The sequence below is a fragment of the Solea solea genome, chromosome 2 (assembly GCF_958295425.1).
Source record: "Solea solea chromosome 2, fSolSol10.1, whole genome shotgun sequence".
Classification (NCBI taxonomy): domain Eukaryota; kingdom Metazoa; phylum Chordata; class Actinopteri; order Pleuronectiformes; family Soleidae; genus Solea; species Solea solea.
Window position 1 is genome coordinate 36,722,548 of NC_081135.1, and position 19,257 is coordinate 36,741,804.

General features: G+C 42.0%; 1 long non-coding RNA gene across 2 annotated transcripts; it reads left to right on the top strand.

Moving 5' to 3' along the window:
• Positions 1 to 16,209: 16,209 nt before the first annotated feature.
• On the top strand, positions 16,210 to 18,725 carry LOC131476714 (uncharacterized). Of its 2 annotated transcripts, none has more exons than XR_009243087.1 (3): positions 16,210 to 16,289; positions 16,487 to 16,648; positions 18,650 to 18,725. It is a non-coding gene; the product is annotated as an uncharacterized LOC131476714 (long non-coding RNA). The 2 variants fall into 2 exon arrangements; XR_009243081.1 differs by having other exon boundaries at positions 16,551 to 16,648.
• The last annotated feature ends 532 nt before the right edge of the window (positions 18,726 to 19,257 follow it).

The following is a 19,257-nucleotide window of genomic DNA, read 5'->3' on the forward strand; positions in this document are numbered from 1 at the left end:
ATATAACATTATATTAGAATGTCACGTCAAACTCTTTCTTCCCCAGGAAACTGTAGAGTCCAATTTAAGTCAGAGTGGAGCTAGCTTGCTAATGCTAAAACTGCTGAGTCAGACAGAGTGGAGCTAACTTGCTAATGCTAAAACTGCTGAGTCAGACAGAGTGGAGCTAGCTTGCTAATGCTAAAACTGCTGAGTCAGACAGAGTTGAGCTAGCTTGCTAATGTGTCGCTCACTGTTGTTCTGAGTGTCCTCGATTACGGCAGTGATGGGAAACTGAATCAAAAGTGAAGATAAAGATGATACATATGCTGCTACACGGACGATAAACCTCCCCCAGTTCGATTACGCCGCCTTATTGGCAGCACGTTTTTACCACGTAAAAAAGAAAAGAAAGGGAAAAGAAAAATGTGAAAAAAAGCTGAATAAATCCATCCTTCATCACACTAATGTGGAAGTCGGTGTTGATTCAAAGGGCTTAGTATTTCATCGCTGCAGCTTTTTCCTGGAAAAGCAAAAAAAAAAAAAAAAAAGAGCCGACGATAACTGGAGGTTTATGTTTAGCCTCAGATAAATCAAAGCCCTGGAAAATAAAACCGTTTCAGACGAGGCTGCTCCTGAATTCTGGCAACGGGGGGGGGGGGGGGGGGGGGGTGTTGAGAGGGTTAAGGACCACTATCCGCTGGTGGTAGGAGGTGGTGGGGGTCTCCCGGGCAGAGTGCCATCAACCTGCGGGGGGTGGGCCCTCGCACCGAGGCAGCCTCGCTCTCTGCTTGAATTGAATATAAATGTACTCCCGTGGAGATTAACCACCCGTATCGCATGAGAGCGTCGTGTGTCCAGATTGTAAAAATAAAGTGCGTGTGACACCGCCGCTGCTTTCACTTCCTCTCGCTGCTGCACACTTGTGGCACATTTTTGCTCAGTTGGGTAAGAGTATCTTGTGCAACGGGCCACAAATACCGGCAATGGATACATCTACTGTTGCACGGACGGGGGGACAGGAGGAGGGAGAGAGGGTGAGGAAGGTGAGAGACGGCGATGTCCAGTCCCTAACGAGAGGCTGTAACTCTGGTCCGAGGAGAGAGAGCTGTGAGTTATGACCTGGTGGTTAGGGTTAAGTGTTTTCATTCCCAACACAGCTGACACTCGACCTCGGGGAGTGCGTGGACAGCTTGATGTGTCTGCGAGACAATTTATGACCACGATCATTGTCTTTGTTATGGTTTCCCTCTGAAGTCTAAATTGAAACATGGCTGCCTCCGACCTCATGTCCAAACTGTGCAGTTCTGACTCACTGGGCTGCAGATTTAAAGGGTAAACATGTGAGAACTGTGTGATACGAGGTCATAGAAATGACCAGGAAGTGTCGTCAGAGATGAAGGAAACATGGTCGATTCACTCATAGCAATGGTGCGCAGCCAGTGTATTCATTTAAGGCCGGAAACTCTCCTAAGGCGTTTTGGACTGTTGTGCCACCTACTGTCAACCACCCAGGAATGCAGCTTGTAGCACTTCAACACCTGGTTTGCCAGCAGAGTTACTGCTCAAACACAAGAAGCTGCAGATTTACAGCCTTAGTAACCCTCGAAAAACATGTCTCGGAAGGAAAAACAAGGCTACAGTTTGGTTTGGTACAGTCAGGCTTCCTTGTTGCCTGAGAAAAGTGACTTTACTTGGTAGGTTAGGGTGTGGGCTGTGCCTGATGGCCTTGACAGCGAGATACCTAGCATGATGTCGTAGCGGTGCAATGACATTGAACGTGACGTGACGTAACAATGGAGGACATTCAGCAGCGCTTTTATTTCCTCCTGACTGACTGTCGCCCCAATCAGCTGACTGTCATGGGTTGCTCTGGTACCTCAAGAGAGCGGTGCCAAAGAATGGAACGGTCGCGGCCAGTTATTCTGGTACTATTATTTGGTACCAAATTGTTCCACTTGGTGTAAACACGGCTTTTGAGAGGTTGTTGAAGGCAGGTGTGGAATGCTCACTTTCACACCTGCAGTCAGTTTAGAGTTTGCATGGGTTTTTGCACTGTGGCAGGAAACTGGAGAACCTGGAGAAAACTTACCTTACACCACTTACACCAATCCCACTGATGGGCAAATACCAACTCTCTCATTCGGAGTGAAATGTGTTTCCTCATGGGAATGGGTATGTACCGGATCAGACTTTTCATATTGAAACAGCCATGTACTACACTGGTAGCTGCTCTCACGTAAGAGTTCACCTTGAAATGTTCTGGTGGCAGCTTATTAAAGTTTAGGACACAGTAAGGGGGGAGGGGGGGGGGACTGGATTGACCCAGGCTCTTGGCTGACATTTAGGATTTAATTAGCATAAGAGCGATCCCCGTTTGTCACTCGAAACCCTCGTGTGCTGGCGTGGATTTCTGTTTGACGCAACGACGCCAAGGCGTTCGATTTTGACTGATAACGCCTCTCATGTGTTGCTTGTGCGGCTCTTTTTTCACCCCCATCCATCTCCTGCACAAACTGCTGCCGGTCACATCGCATGCCTTGGCTGATATTCAGGCCACTTGCTGAGGACGGCACTTTTTCCGTGCGGGCTCGGCGGTCGCTCGGTCAGGACGTCCAACTTTCCGCCAGGCTGTCCTACAAACCCATTCATCTCATGATGAACTTTATTTGGACGGTGGTGTGAAATGGTAGACGGATGGTACGGGTCATTTCCTGGACCATCTGCCTTTGAAGACGTTAAACGGCGGTTTGGGGCCGAAACACGACTTCAAGTCTTGTCAGGAAAAACACGAGGTTCTGACGTTTTATGCTAGTATTCCGAGCTGCGTTTCCAGTAAATGGTCGGTGTGAGAGTTCAAGATCAAAGATAAAATGTAATACATATAAACAACTGAAGCTCATACATTAAATCACCTTCTCACTGATTTAATGACGATCCCTGACTGACTGACATACACAGTTGCCTAAGTACCAACACACACTATTGAGCACGTCATCAGATTGTCACGTAAATGTCATTCTCACTTAATCCCAACAACAAACAAACGGCTATTGGACTATAAGAAATACCTGTGACGTCAGTGTCACTGGGTAAATTAAAGGTACAGTGTGAAAAGCAGGAGGAGGAGTCAGCAAAAGTAGAACTATTTTGAATTTGTTTCCATTTGACCAACGTCCAAAACGCATGCTCAGCATTGCTAACTGTATCATTCATGGCTTATTAACAGGTAAGAATGATCGGATGAGCTTTCTCTTGCCATATGACACCTTTGATAGATTTGTTGTGAGAGCTTATATAAGAGTTTATGTAAGTATTCATAAAATACATAGCAACAGTTCTTCAGAAATAGATCGTCCTACCCTGTCTTGGTGATGGCTATTATGGTGTGTTCCAGTTGTAGTTGGAAGTCGCAGCAACCTCACTAATCCCTGGTATAGGCTTCCAAGATGGCTACCACGGGTACAAACACATCTACTTTGACTGTTCATAGCCCTTTTTTCTCGTTTTAAATTTGTGGTTTTGTGGCTACACTGTTTGTTTGTGCAAAATATCATGTAGCGCTAACACTAGCAATGGCTAACAACAGTTAGCTCGGAATGCAGCATTAAGGCCCATTTATACTCCATTATTGTCATTTCATTTACGTCCGTCGGTCAGTACCAAACGTTATCTCCATCACTACATACCTCTTTTGCGTCGGTATGTTTATGTTTGCGCAATACTTCCTCTAGAGGGCAGTGCCGAGTAGTACCAAGTTGCAGTTGTTATTTTATTGCGCGTGATCCGAAATAGACTGAAATAGCACAAGGCACTCGAACTATACATGTGAGCTCTTGGGTTGTTTTAAACTTGGCACTGCAAATGGTTGCTTCATCATCGTTTTCCTGACCGATTAGACTGTTACTCTATACTGCCCCCACAATTTCCAATGCTATTGCACCATTTCATCCATCAAGGCTGCGTCTGCAAGAGATTTCTCAATCAGATGGAATATTGATAATACTTGTTATGGTCCCAGCTGATTATAGTATAATGCAAATGTGTTTATAATTTATATATTAAATATATATATGGTACTGTCCTGACATTTTAGTTTGGTATTTGTTCTGATTTCAGGGGAGGAAAGACCCTTGAAAGCACTTTCTCTTTTTGCCATTTGCTATGTCAACTCTCATAACATTCAGGGTTCAATGTCTTGCTCGAGGACACGCTGACATGTGGACAGGAGGAGCTGAAATTCAGACTGTCAGCCCTATCGGATGACCAGTGATCTGCTGAGCACTGATGTGACCAACTGGGAAATGCTAACAAGGACGGATTCGGAATAAAAATGCTTGATTTATATAAAGTTATACATTTACTTATCTTGTTTCAGGCTCAAATTCCAAATCTCCATATTTTTTCCCCCCACACAACAGAGAAATGGTTATTTCATACCCCCAGATTTACGTCTCAGTCTCGTCCACTCGCTGCTTTCTACACGTCTTTCTCTGAATATTTCCAGGAGAGCAGAGATGCTGAGTTCTGAGCTCGTAAATTTTGCCCCGGTGTGAAACAGAAGATGACTCCACTGGACGACCAGACGGGTTTTTCATCACTGGAGCCTTTTTAGTGCTGTCCACTGCTACCGCCACATGTCACCAGACCCAGATGAGGCATATGTGTTTATGTGCGTGAATTCAGGACTTGGAAATGCAAGGCAGCGGCGAAGACAACAAGAGTGAATTGTGGTTGGAGGAAAAGACAGGATGACGAGGAGCGAAACGACAGAGAGAGGTTTGTGAACTTGTCAAGTGTCTGAGGTCTTTGTTTGAAATTAAAAACTAAAAAAGGGGAGGGGGGCGAGGGGCAAGCAAAACTGCCGGGTAATGCACTGACAAGATTAACATGCAGTTGATGGGAAGGTTTTCACGACAGGGTGCCAACAAATAAACACAATTCAGAGATGACACCTCCCCTCACGGGGTGGGTACGACGGAGGGACAGCACCATTCCGAGAATTTCTCCGAGGTGATCTGGTGTCAGATGTTCCCAGTCATTCCGTCTTGGCCCCCGGTGGATGGAAAGGTTATCCCGATCTGCGAGGAAACACTAATACGGAGGCACGGCGGGTTCTCTGGGACAGCTGTGGCCTAATCTCAAATCCACACCAGCCGTCGCACGGCACTGGCAGATCACAGCCGCGGTCATGTGATAGCAGTGTGAAAATGGGACAATTGCCTTTAAAACTCTTACAAATCAATTTTGCCTGCGTTTGCCGGTGCCAGATTACATCTATTAAACAATTTGGCGGAACGGGAAACAAACTTGTTGATGGACGTTTTGGAACGGATTTAGCCAAGTTAGATTAAAATCACATAGAAATGTGTGTTTTTCTGAAATTCTCTATTGGAGTAATCCTCCAGATTAGGGTCAGATTACCTGATCAACAGGCCCCAGACATGTTTTGTACCAATTCTGCCCATTAGAACATTTCGTATTTGACATATACACCCTTCATGGTGATACATTATTCTCATATATATGAAATACCCACAGTAAAATATGTACTTTTACATATGTGATACATCCTGAATGTTTTATAGATATACTATTTCATAAAGGAAGTGCTTTGGAGTGGTTTTAAAAGCATGCAGGGCAAAATAAGAGTGAATAAAAACCTGAGATTTTCAAAATACTCCACAATGTTCAGGGTAAAAAACTTCTATGTCTTCTATGTCCGATTAGAACATATATGAAAAAAATTTATGGAATCTTGTGGGTTCCTTCTGAAGCCAACCAGGAAATAAGATGATGTAGAGGTCTACAGGAAAAATGTGTCTACTTTTCACTTGATTTATAATGTTGGAGAACATTTTCCAGAAGACCTAATGGTCTGAATTGGTATTTTTGGGTCTTCTTCACTACAACATGCTGTGATTGACAGCTGCTATCATCAAGGAGACGCAGACCCAATTGCGAGTTCAGATTCCTGTGGGTGACATTTGAGCCGAACGACATCTCCGTGCTGTTTTTGTGGGCAACTTAACAAAAAAACTACATCAGCAGACCTGAATGTTCTTGGGATCAAAAAAAAATCAGCAATCTAAAGACGGTGGAAGATACAATGTTTGGCTTTTTCCACATCCAGCATGTGAGATATATAAAGCGTGGCCGCATGAAGCAACTGGAGGCACTAATTTGAGAAACAAGAAGAAGCATAACTTGATGCAGGCAAATGTATGATCCCTCCCCAGAGGTACGAAGTGTCCTGCTTCATCAGCTTGTCCCGTCCAGTGCCAAGTTAAATCTTTACCCTCTCTCTCCTCTTGTGTCCGACCATCTCAGCACGCTCTGGGCTTATATGGGGCCTGCGATAAAAATAACGTGCGAGAACAGATGGCGTTAGCGCCGGACACATGCTAAGAACATTTAACAAATGGTTAAGAACCAGTGAAGCAAATGTTAAAATCTCCCCATGTATTTTTTTTTCTTTCATTTCTCATGAATGACATTTAAAAAAAGGAGAGGACAGGTGTTTGATCCAGTCCATAGTCTTGCACTTCCTCAAGAGGCGCTCACCACTCGGCCTAATTCATAAAGCCACTCAAACACCCACTTAGCATCCGTGTACATGTGAGTAGGAGCAAAAGACAGACAGAGAGTGTGAGAGTGAGAGGGAGAAATGCAAACACACACCCGGGAGAACAGACACAAGGGTTGATAGACAGAAACTAATGCCAGCCTGAAACCGCAGGGTTTCTGTGTGTCTGCATTCATGCAAAGTGATTTATGTGCGACTTGTGATGCAGACAGCAGAGTTGGACATGCAACGCGGAGTTAAGATCCCGGCTGGTCCTTTTAGGGACAAAAAAAAAAAAACAGTCCATGAGCTCACTTAGCTCAGGCAACATCCAATGACTTCCCACAAACAAAGGAGTTTCATGGGAGTTCCCTGGGTGAAAGGGTCCAAACTAGACCACAGCGCCATGACGCCCCCGAATGGAAAGATAGAGTTCATAAAATCCTTGTTCAAGTATTAATAATTTTGACAGAAGTTAGTCATTTGACAAAGCCATTACTGTATGATGAATGTGAACGAGTGGCCGTGGGCAGACGTGTTCACAGCAACAGAAGAATGACTGAGATGGAGAAACAGGCTAAGGGTTCTGGCAGGAGAAGTTCCAAGAAGACGTCCAATGTGACTCTTTGTGGACATTTATGTTCTCATATGCAGCCACACTGAAATTCATGAAAATCTCTGGACTTCAGAACGGATCAGAAAGCAGCTTAAGATATTATTAGCCCCATAATTGCTTGGTCTTGTTACCCAGTTACATAGTAATGCATCATAAATTATAGATTATGTCGAATGAAACACACTTTTCACATTCATCTTGAAGACGTTTAGCCTCTCATTCAAGAGGCTTCTTGAGGTTCTGAAGGGTTTGTGGTGGAACCCAAGAAATTTAACCTCTTTGGAAAAAGTAGGAACTGCACACTCGTTGGAGCAGCCCAACCCAAATCTTCAAAATCTTCAGGACTGAAGAAGCCTCTTGGGCGCTCTCCAAAAGAAACTTTCCAGCCCAGTTCCTACAACTCTATGAGTAAAGATCACTCCTCTTTCCGCTTCTTCCTTTAGGGGTCGCCACAGCGGACCATCTGTCTCCATCTTGTCCTCTTGCTTAGGTCCTCTCCTGTTACACCAGCTGTCCTCATGTCCTCCTTCACAACATCCTTGAGCCTTCTCTGTGGTCTTCCTCTTTTCCTCTATACCCAGCATCTCAATCTTCCTTTGTCCAACATAATAACTATAGCTGTGTTGTGTTTCCATTTGGAATAGTACCAAAATAACCTGCCACAACCGTTCCATTTTTGGCACCCTTCCTTTGGTGCACTAGAATAAAATGGTGAGGTATGGTACACGACAGACAGCCCAGACCCCACCTACCAAGTAAAGGTACTGTTCTTAGAGCCTGACAGAGGGCTTTACCATTCCAAACCTCTCCGTGGCTTGAACGCCCTCCTGTTACCAAACCATCTCAACCTTGACTCTCTTACTTTATCTCCAAACCATTCTGTTACAAAATACAGTGAGTTGTTAGGACCTGGACTTCTCTTGAAGACCATCCAAGAGGAGATTTGGAGGATTTGGGTTGGCCTGCTCCAAGGAGCCCAATGACTGCCATTGGAGGTTAAATTTCTTGGGTTCCACCACAAACCATCAAGTCCCTCAAATATGCTCATTTGTAATCCTGTCCATCCTGGTCACTCCCAACGAATATCTCTGTATCTTCAGCTCTGACGCCTCCAGTATATCTGCCACCTTCTGTTTATATGTTTATAACTTTTAAGCCGCTGCAATATGATATGTGTGAGGTAAATTCAGTCTTATATAAAGAAAGAACTGTCTTTTGCATTTAGACACAAGAATGCAGGCCATTGCAGTGACAGGTCTAGGACAGCACAGCCATTCCTGAGTTTTAAATTTAGTAGAGTGGAGGAGTGGACGGAGTCTGAGGCTGTCAGAGTTGTCACCGTCCTCCTTCCTCGGCATCTTTTCTCTCCAAGCCCCCCCTCCCCACTTTAGTCCAGTCGTTCATCACCACCCAAGTGGCTGCTCTACCTCCTCTTGATCTCCTCACATAGCGATCTCTCGTCTTCTTCCCTGTGGTATTCATGCGATGCTTTTATCCCAGGTTCCTTGCAGTATTAAGGCTGTGTACGTTTTTAGCAGGAACATGTGAGTGTGATGTAAACGTCCTTCTTATCGTCAGCCAAACTCCAAATCTGAGAATATCTCACCCGAAATGACCCTGTGCCAAGACTTACATTAACACAGGTTTCATAACCTAACCCTTTGCTGCGGTAAAAATGATTCTCAAGAACTTTCAAAATAAAATCAAGGACATGTGAGAATCCATCCATCTTCTACCACTTTGTCCTCCCCATGAGGGTCAAGGGAGAAGCTAGTGCCAATCCAGGACATGTCGCCAGTCCATCACAGGAACACATGGAGACAAACAACCATCCACTCACACCTACAGTCAATCCTAATCCGATATTCAATACTGTCCTACTCCCCAAATTTGCATGTTTTAGGCCTGTGCGAGGAAACCAGAGAACCTGGAGAAAACCATTGCACACACACAGGAGAACATGCAAACTCCATGCAGAAAGGACCTTGTTCTTCCTCATTTGAGAATCTTGAACTTAATTTTTCCAGTTTCCAGAAAAGTTAGTACAGTTTCTTTTCTTCTATCACTTTAGCATGACAGCTTTAAAAAACATGCCTCCTCAGGGCTGGATGTTCACGCACATTCAGCAGCAGTTTCCACTCTTGGCCTTTATGCACCAAGATTTCCACCCATTCCCTGAATCCATTCTTTCAGTGATATTTTTGTAATGTGTCAGGGGAGGACCCAAATGCAGTACACGGAGGCAGGCAGAATCCGTTGTCAGGGGCGGAAGGCAGAGTAGATCACCGGGGCAGAGACAGCAGGTCGGGGACAGGCAGGGTCGGTACCGGGGAATCAGTCCGAGAAACGCTGGAGAGACTAGTACTGGCACTGCGTGAACTGAGAGGTGAGTTTATATACAGGGTTGATTTGGTGATCAGAGGCAGCTGAGTGCAACAGGTGGGGAGAGTTTGGACTAATGAGCAGGGAGTGGCTGGCAGGCAGGTGAGGAGAAGGAGGAGCTGGAGAGCTGAGGTGAATGAGGTGACAGAGAGAAGATACTGTAGTTGTAGAAGATGCTTCCTTTTATACCCAAGGAGTAACTGGTCGCGACGTGTGACCTATTAGATAGTTAACATTAATTTTTTGGGAAAATGTCATAAATGACATCACAAATCAAAGTGGAAGGTTTTCCTTAAGACTTCAATTCAAACGGAGCACTTCCTGCAACCAGCTGAGTCGCCCCCTAGTGGCTACTCAATATATTCTTAAATCCTGATTCACTTAGGGAGGAAATTCAAAGATTATGTCAATTTTTTTTGTATATAATCTAGAGTTTAAACCCATAGAGTTTAAACCCATATATATATATATATATATATATATATATATATATATATATATATATATATATATACACACATTTATATATGGGTGAGAGTGGCATAAAACGACAATTTAAGTAACACAACATATCATTACATAGATACGTCACATTAAAAAGTATAAAATATAAATGTAAAATATGAAAATGTACCAACAAATAATATAACCAAGGCATCCAGTCAACTAAAAGTCTGTCAATTCCTAGACACATAATTTACTTAGTTTATTTAGGACTTACATTATTTGGTATGTAGGTCAATGGGATTGTGTCCTACTATTAATTATATAGTAGGCCTTGAGTTATTATAATTTGTATAATTACAAGTATTAGACTCATTTATTTAGGTAATTTTTTTTACTCGCTCTCTTTTGTGGCTTTAAAGCCTCCAAACTTATATTTTTGTTTTTCCAGGCCGTGGTTGTCCTGAGTGACAGCTCATCTTCATCGGAGCTTTTCCCCCGGCGAAGAGTCCGCGCCATCAGCGGTGTAACTTCCTTTCCTCCGGGAGCACGCTGAGCATGCTGGGAGACGACTGTAAATGATCTGTCAGTCCAACCTGTCCGCTCCGAGACCCCGAAACAGTCACCCTCCCAGCGGCACGCCGCCGACCCCGTGACACCCCCCCCCGGCAATCACTTACAATATGTTTGTGAACACACTGTCGCGCAATACAAGTGAATTCAAACGCATGGTTCTCACACACACACACACACACAGACACACACCTGCTGCCGTAGCAAACCGCTAACAGCCGAAGGATCACAGAGCGCTTTTGTCAAACAGGGAAATTAGCGCTGACTCTCACTCGTTAGAGAGCCATTGTAGCATTAGCACATTGTCATGTCCACTGAGCCTCTTCACTTTAACGCGGCGCCGCTTCATTTTAAACGCACAGCGCAGCTTTTTATAAAAGAAATGACTTTATTTACACAGTATATGACTTCGCAGATGAAAGTGTGTCACGGGACAAGACAGGAAAACGACCGTGTCATGTGACACGCGGCTGTTATTACGCATTATAACAGTAAGATTATCAGAACAGGTGTGTAAACGAGGGTGGAATTAAAACAAAAACCTAATAATGTAAATAATGAAATAGATGAGTAAATAAGCACAGAAAACAACAAACAATGTCTTAAAATAAAGATTTCTTTAAGCTGGAAAACATGTTATAAATAATCAGTAATGTGTTTTTAACCAATACATTTATGTTTCATGTTAATTGTGTAGTTTTTTCCTGCCTTTTTTTTTATTTCAACTACGATTTCCTTTCTTTGCAGTTTAGAATTTAATTAAATTAATGTTTTTCTTTATTATATTCTAATACTTACTATGCAATCTTTGCAGTTCACAGTTTAATTGACTGAATCTTACTTTATTATACTTGCTCCTACTTACTATGCACCAAATAAAAATGACAAAAAACAATTTTCTTGTTCATAAAAACCTGATTCTGAACCAGATAAAAATATGTTGTTTATATTTTCATATTAATTCATTAAAAGATTCCGCGTATTAACCTACATATTTATATTTTATTTTAATTGTGTAGTGTATTTTTTGTAATTTTTTGTAATTTTTTTAAATATTGAATTGACTTAGATTTAATTGAATGAATCTTCCTTTATCCTAATTCTCAAAAAGCAAAAAACAAACCTCGGAAAAAATCCTCTGCACAGAACTGAGCGTCACTGTGATTTAACAAACATCTATGATTTAAAAACAAACACTTTTATAAAGTGTTTGCAACGTAAAACCAGTAAAAGGGTCAAACGCCTCTGGCTGAGAATATCAGCTCACTCACTTTTGTCTGTGTGTGTGTGTGTGTGTGTGTGTGAAGGTGTCGAGTGTAATGTTCAGCGTTAGTTTCAAGGTCACAGGCCTGTGTGCAGCCTCACACACACACACACACACACACACAGATGGTAATAGCGGCGCTGACAGACATGTGCGACCAGCTGAGAAGCCTGGAAACGTCAGCGGCGGTTGAAAGCCGTGAAAAGGCCGTTCGGACACTTTTAAACATCAGTGAACTTTGAGCAGCAAAGACAGAGACATCTGTAAACAAGAGAGCGGGGATTAGTGCAAATGTCGAGGACTCGCTGTCTCTCTCTCTCTCTGCGTGTGTGTGTGTGTGTGTGTGTGTGCAAAGACAAATGACCTGTTTGTCAACTTCAACAAAAGACGTCGTCCTCTACCATATACAACATCTTTACATACATGTGCACGTAAAATGCGACAATAATCACGTTTGATCAGATACAAATATGGAATAAATCTGATATTATGAGTAAATTACATGATAATAACAACAGTACATTCATTTAAAAAACACAAGATAAACACACAATATTAAAAAGATCCATAAGCCAAATAAAACATGATAAAAGTACATAAAAACAACAATTATTGGATGTCCGCAACAAAAAAGGAGAATAAGCACATTAATATTTCTATTATTATTCAACATTTGGAATAATCTACATGTTATTATGCCATTAATCTTATTTAAAATATGTCTGCTTAGTTCTTTTACAAAATAAGACAAAAATAATCATTGAAATGTAATCTTTCTATCATTTATTCCATTGAAAGTTCATTTAATTAATATAAATAAAAACAGTAATAGACCTCATTATTTGTGTAATTAATGCAATATTCACAATATAGAACATGTATTTGTTTAAAGTACAATAGTACAATATTTATATTAGTAGTGCATATAGTGTTAGTATTTTACTATTATATTATATTTATATTGTTTTTCATGTAAGTTTTTTTTTACATTTATGCAAATTTATACATGTTGTCTTGTCCTTGTACCAGTATTATTATTATTATTATTGTTGTTGGAAAACACATATAAATAGATTGTCTTTTCTAAGTAGTAAGTATTCTAAGTTCATGGTGTCTTTTCAGTGAAACCTGGACGGTGTGTGTGTGTGTGTGTGTGTGTGTCACATACCGTGTAAGAACGACAAGTGTCCCGGGGTTTGTTTCAGTCACACGCCAAACAAATTCCCCGCTCACATCCAGCACCTGGCTGTTGACAGTCATCACTCTCCTGCCATTTTAATTGGTTCACACACACACACACACACACACACACACACACACACACACACACACAGATCAAAGTCTTAACTAGTGGTGAACAACACTATAAATACTCGCTCTAAATGGCTGCTGTATGATAATGTTGTCAATACAACGGGCTTTGTGTGTGTGTGTGTACAACCGGACAGTGTTTAGTGTGTGTGTGTGTGTGTGTGTGAGAGACAGACGGACAGATTGGACAGAGTGGACAGAGAGTGTGAAGCCGACAGGTTTCACCACCTCGGCCGTCGACTTGATTCTCTCTCCTCTGGAGAATTCACTTCCTGCTCCTCAGTTCCTGTGACAGTGTCGCCTCCACGGCGACGGTAAACAACACGTGGGATGTTTCTCGCCATCTTAAGTGTGACCCAACTACACTTCTGAAGATAAACACAAGTCAGAGTGGAGTCTGTCTACACACAGTCAATCTTAATCTTAATTCCCTGTGGTTTTAATCAGATTTGGTGGGAAACCTGAGAATCTGATGCTACATTTATAAACATCACTGATGACAGAAAAGACGTAACTAGTGATTGTCCTTCAATGTCGGAGTGGATTTATTTCATTTTCTGGAAATAAACTGCCTCCACTACAACTACTATACTAGCATTATAACTATTAAACTACTACTATTACTGGTACTACTTCCATTACTAACACTTCCACTTATATTACTAGTACGACATCAACTACTACCACTACTACCTTGACCACCACCACTTCTACCACTACTAATCAATGACAATTAAACTACTACGACCACTCTACCATCATCACTGCTACCTACTACTGGCGTAGTAGTACAACTAAAGTAACTTGTACTTCGACCACCACTACTATAACTTCCACTGCAGCTACTAAAACCAGAGTAAACAGGCTTTAGATCCATGAGCTGGTCGTTCTGATCCCTGAACAGCTGGAGAAACACAACGTCACATGGGATCAGACTTTCCCTGCAAACAGCTGGTTCAACACACTCAGTCTGCTCTCTCTCGCACACACACACACACACACACACACACACACACACAAGAGTGTATGAATGGTGTGAACATACTGTACACACTGTGTGAAAAGCTTTGCACAGCTTGGCAGAAAATGATAAATGGACATTCATCGTCACTCTTGCATCTCCCACATGGTCAAGAAAGAAAAGAAAAGACAAAAAACACCCGGCAGTTCAAAGGTTTTTCATTAGAATTCTTCAGAAAAATAGAACAAGCGCACAAAAACATGTGTGTGTCTTCATAACATCCTATTTGTTTTGATACACACAAAGATGTTTGTGAATATCAGCTGTTGTTGTTTTGACATGTGACCGGGACTGCGCTAACTTCGAAATAAAGAAAACTTGTGTGAATGAAACTGGTTCCACTTTAGTTTTTTTGTTTTTTTTCTCCGTAAAAACGGACACAAATTAGGCCGAAAATGAGACGCTGGCATTACACAAGTATGACTTAACGTCACATGTGTTTTACGACTGCACTTTAATCATTCTTTCATGATCTCAGGCTAAAATAAATGCTATAACACCCTCGGGCTTTCTGACCCTGTGGTGTTAATGACAAATTTTACATACATTTATTTAAAAAAAAACTCCACGATTATGATGATGCCTAGAACATAAAATGATGTATTATGTATGACGTACTTGTATTAAACCGGCACTTAATACAAAAATCCATATAATTTACTGTACGACAATGTTAAAGAAACTCTGGATGCTACAGTGTTAGCGTGGATTCTTCCATTACTCAACACTGAAAATCCCGGTGGACAAATGTATTTGTTATGTACCAAATAAAATGTATACATTTTTATATAAAATACCTGCAGTTTGTTCGTTGAATCCAGTTTCAAAATAAAAGCATGTTCATGTTCGCAAAAGGTTTCTAGCTAGCTAGCTAGAAGTAGCAGTAGCAGTGACAATGGTCAAGGTAGTAGTAGAAGTACTAGTAGTATCTATCTATCTATCTATCTATCTATCTATCTATCTATCTATCTATCTATCTATCTATCTATCTATCTATCTATCTATCTACTAGCTAGTTAGCCAGCTAGCTTTCACATGTCAGCAGCAGGTGGAGATTGGAAGTAAAAGTAAAAGCATCAGAAAGCTAGCTAGAAAATTAGCATAGAGGGTGACAGATGACAAGGCGACAATAGCAGACATTACTAAAGTTATACACAGTAAATATCCACAGACAAAGTGTAGGAGGAAGAGAGAGAGAGTGTTAGCTAACCAAGCGGCAACTGCTTATGACCCACAAGAATCACAACGCCGCATTTTGCATTTTCTAGCCTCTAGAATCATGTATTCAGTATCATTCAGTATTTCTGACACTTAGCAGCTACATAACTGCACTGTGCTCCCATGTGTTGAAGTGCTACAAGCTGCTTTATTGGGAGGTTGACTAAAACACCAAACCAAAACATTTGAAAATGTATTTTGTGGACCTATTAGCCGCACCGTTGTTATCAGTGAAGCCAGTACCATCAATGTCTGGTGAGCTATCATAATACACTTCTTACATATATCACATTTAAACAACTTTTTAATAATAAAGAAAAAGTGTGGTGTTTATTGAAAAAGTAGATTATTTCCAGTTAAATTGCAAATTCCTGTGCATTGTGGTCCTGTCAGTCTCCTCCACCGCCACATCTCTGTCCTCACCCCCTCTCCCTACATCATGTTTCCAGGCGGGATCATTAACGTGTAAAGATATTGTTCACAGCTTATCAGAACATTTACATCTCACTATGCAAAGTCTGTGCCCAGATGGATCACCGCATCACTGCTGACAAAGACGGACCGATGTGACATGCCAGCGAGGTCGCGGGGGGACAAAGAATAGGCTGCAGTGGCGGTTGTTTCCACAAATACCCAAGAACTAAATTTAGGGGGTGACACTGCATACAGAGGAGGGAGGGACAAAGAGTTGGGGGGGTGAGAGTGTCACTGGACGATTTTTGAGCATGTAAGCCTGCAGATCTCCTGGCTTTATTCCCCTTGACTCGCTCTGTCCTCTTGATCTCGCACTGGCTGCAACAACAAAGGGGAAAGCGCTTTAGATAAGATAAGCTGGTGAGATAAGCTGGTGTTTCAGTTACACAAATGAATCCCAGAGGCAGCCAGAAGACTCCCACTGATCACATTAGCCTCACTGGTAATGTGACTATATATTTTTTTTCTTTTCAGTAACAAGCACCATATAAGGATGACAATGTGATATTTATGTTTGTTGTGTTACCTGTTGTCTTATCTGTGTGCCAGATAGTGGCAGCATCACGCAGCATCTGAAAGCTGCATGTTTAAATTGATATACAGTACGTCTACAGCTGCTTTTAATCCCCCCTCAAACAGACCATAACTTGGACACATCCATCCAACCATTTCTCATCTCCTGCTTTATCCTCCACTTGAATAGCCTGGGTGAACCCCGCCGAGTCTGTCAGTGATTTGGGTTCCCTCTGCAGACACGCCAACTACAGAATCTCCGAAAACAAGGGAACCAATCACAAAAAGGTTTGTTCCACTGGTGTGCTAGAGGCGGGCTTAGCGCGATGGTGGCTGAGAAGCGAAGTCGAGCAGCTTTGGTATGTATCCAACATGGCGACCACCGAAGAGACGTTATCCCTCAGTTTGGCTGTTGCTTCCATTTTGGGGCGACATGCTCCACGGCGTTCTCTCGCACAATAGTCATTAGACGCCGCCATTACTAGATAGAAATCGTGCCTCGAAAACTACATCCAGATGATTGGTCTGATAGGTTGCAGGTCTACGTTCATGCCTTTCCTGACCCATGCTCAAAACCTCACATGAGATTGAGATACAGTCTGCTGTTAGCTAGGCTACCACTTGAGGGTCACTAGAGGAGATGGAGGCAATCTCAGGTAACAAATGCTGTGTTTTCATCATGGTACGGTTCACTTTGGTACAGTACGGTATGGTTTGGACTGGCAAAGCCCTGGGTCAGGCTTGCATTTCAACTGAGAACAGTGCCTTTTCTTGGTAGGCTTACTTGGTATGGCTGCATAGGGTGATGGCGTACCGATGGGACAACAGACAACAATGGAGGACATCCAGCATCTTTTTTCCCTGCTTGGTTGTCTCAACCAGATGTTGAGACAACCAACGTCTTGTCTCAACGTCGCCCAAACACCTGACTGTCAAGACCGTACCATACCATTTCATTCTGGTACGAGTGCCGGAAGAGTAAGGGAAGAGTGCCAGACAATGGAATGGTTGGGTTTTGGTACTATTCCTAATGGGAATGCACAAAAAATATGTATCAAACCCAACCGTTCTACTCACACGGCTACCAGTCCATCACAGGGCCAACATACAGAGACACCTCTCACAGTCACACCTACTTTAGAGTGTCTATTTATCTGCATCCATCTTTGGACTGTAGGAAAATGCTTGAGAACCAGAGAGAATCCACATGCACAGGGGGGAACTCGGGATCCAAACTGGTGATCTTCTCCCTCCTGTGTTTACCCAACTTTTTTTATCTTAGGGAACCAATTTTTAAAGATGACAAGAGCGAAACCCGTGCATAACATTCTGTAACACCTTAATGTTATTCTGAATATAGATAAACCACATATTTCCAAGAGTTATTCAGCACGTTTGATAAATGAATCTTTTTATTCATGGGTAACTGGAAACATGTACACATAAATCTTCAGTAAAAAGGCTGCCAGTTTATAAATCTCATGCAAACCATCTTCAGGTCCTGACCCACAGTCTGGGAACGACTGATTTAGTACACAGTGATAAGACTTCGCAGGGCAAATGTGGACTTTCTTCCCCTCGATGTGGGAAGTTTGGAACATTTAAATAATAAAGTCATAAGAACAACTATAGGTTGTTCGGTTAATGCAAGGCAGGAAGTAAAGAATCTTATCTTCGGAAAAATAGTTTCTATGACACACATGGGTAACATGTAATCTGGCCCGCAAACCAGTTTTATCCAGCTGAGCCTCCGACGTCTTCACAGGTTACCTCAAGTTGTGATAAGGGACGGTATGATGCCACTTTTTTATGTCCGATACCAATACCAATATCACAAATTTGAGTACCTACCAATACTGATATGAGCCCAATATCAGTAATTTTACACCTATTTTAAACTATGAAGCGAATGACAACATATTTGTGCTGAGTCATTTTGAGCTTTTTTTAAAATACATACTTCTCCAATTGTGTAATAGATGACTCAGCTAAAATACTCAATACTGAGTATCATATCGCGCTCATCTCTACTTGTGATGACAGATTTGGAGCTAAGATGAGAAACAGCCTCACAAACAGAAATGTTGCATCAGAATGTTTTTGAGAGGATACGGTGGAAAGGATCTTGTTGGTTTGGCCTGTTTATTCTGCACTTTACTTTTATTATTATGTCTCTCTTTTGTACTTTTGATTACTCCTCTTTAGCTTTTATATTCTGTTGGGAGTTTTATATCTGGAGGTGTTTTGGTCTCCATTACTATTTGTAATATTTGTGCTGCTCTTGACCAGGAACTCCCTGGAAGAAGAGATATTGGATCTCAATGGGATACAAGATCTTCCTGGATAAATAAAGGATGAATGAAAAAAAACAACTGGTGGACATCAACATTTTTTTTCAGTCAGTTCATTGCATGAAAATAATTTAACTAGTGAAACACAAACTTTTATTTTGAAATAGTTACACTAAACGACATATATCAGTGACATTACTTACAAAAAAAATCGTATTTAAAAATTTTTTTTTGTGGCCCTTCACTTGCTTCCTTTATGTTGCTTTACTGACAATATATGGCCTGAAAAGTAGATTGTATTACAACACCATGTTCGACACGGCCACTAGGGGCCACCAAAGACAATTATTTAACATTAAATGATCCCCCAGCAAGACAATGACCCAGATTTAACAAGTTACACCCAATCTATGACTCTGTAATACTAGTTTTTTTGTATCAGAGAAAACCCATAATGAAGCAGTCAAACACACAAAAGGATGAGCAACTCCCTCTCTCAACCTGCGCCGAAAAGGTTCAGGGGCATTCCCCCCCCCCCCCCCCGCGCCCCCCGCGTGCGCAGGATCTGAACGCTCGGCTCGTGCCTGGGGAGAGATTAAACAGGGA